At 48.7% G+C, this 1,135-nt stretch overlaps 1 protein-coding gene across 1 annotated transcript in view; it reads right to left on the bottom strand.

Annotated features, from left to right (window-relative positions):
* Nucleotides 1-1,135, bottom strand: part of TTF2 (transcription termination factor 2) — a 43,949-nt gene that overhangs the window by 7,927 nt on the left and 34,887 nt on the right. The gene's annotated exons all lie outside the window — the stretch shown is intronic.

Genomic DNA, 1,135 nt, shown 5'->3' with positions numbered 1-1,135 from the left:
AAAAAAAAAAAAGTTTATTTATTTCTTTCTTCCATGAGTGAGAAAAAAAAGAGAGAGACAGCATCCCCAACAGAGTCCTGACAGCACAATCCAGACCTGGCCGCAGCCAATCCTGGACCACGGGTGCACATGCTCAGCATACATAGGCACGCACAGGCTTGCCATACTCAGGGAGGGCTCTGGATGCAAACCAGGAACCTTCCCACGTGGGTTAGCCTTGCAGACCATGCAGTTTTACCACTGCACCACTATCTAACCCACTAATCATACCAACATTCTTCCTCCAATAAGTCACACCTTGTTTCATCATGATCCATTCTGTTTCTTCGGCCTAGAACACCTTTCCATATTAGCATAGTGTCACCTCCTTCTGGAAGTCCTCCCCAAACCCCAGAGTAAAGGTTAGGAGCCCACTGCCTATGTCCTTCTGTAGAACCTTTGGTTTCTATTATCATGGGCCACAACACACTACATATTAGTTGCTTGTTAATCATTTCTTGCTCCCAGAACTTGAGATGCTCACAGGAGGCAAAAACTGTGTGTTTCTGGTTCATTTCTATACTCCTAGCCCGTGACAGTGCTGGAACAGAGGCAGTATTATTCCAATATCAGCAGAAGAAAAAGTGAGAGTAGCACTCACTTTAAGGTCTGTCCCACATGTCCCTGAAGAAGGAGGACCTGTCCGGACTGAGAGCAATTGTGAAAGCTTCTAAACAAGGTCTCTGGGCATTTACCAAAAACCCTTAGGACTCACTCGCTCAAGTCCACATGACAGCAGTCAGCAAGGAAATACCTGGGGTATGACTTTGGAGAGCATCTCAATTCATTCTCCCTGCCTGCTTATGTGAAAGACCTTCCAGAATCCTCTAAGGAGCCAGGTGCAGCGGCATGCACCTGTAATCCTAGCTACTCAGAAAGCTGAGGCCGGCCCCAGCAGTACGGTGACAGGTGAGCCCCAAGAGTGCATGTGGCTACAGAACCTTGGGCCTCAGGGGGGCTTGAGCCAGAGAAGCTGAGGTGCCCTGAGCTCCAATACTCTAGGTTGCTGTCATGAGGCTGCTTTCCAGTCCTAACAAACCTCCTGCTGCCTCGGCAGGGAGTGAGTCACAGGACTACACCATCTGAATCAGCAGGA

Source organism: Tupaia chinensis, unplaced genomic scaffold (genome assembly GCF_000334495.1).
Source record: "Tupaia chinensis unplaced genomic scaffold, TupChi_1.0 Scaffold138517_1, whole genome shotgun sequence".
In the NCBI taxonomy this organism is placed as follows: Eukaryota; Metazoa; Chordata; class Mammalia; order Scandentia; family Tupaiidae; genus Tupaia; species Tupaia belangeri.
This window is presented reverse-complemented; position numbering and strand designations above follow the sequence as displayed.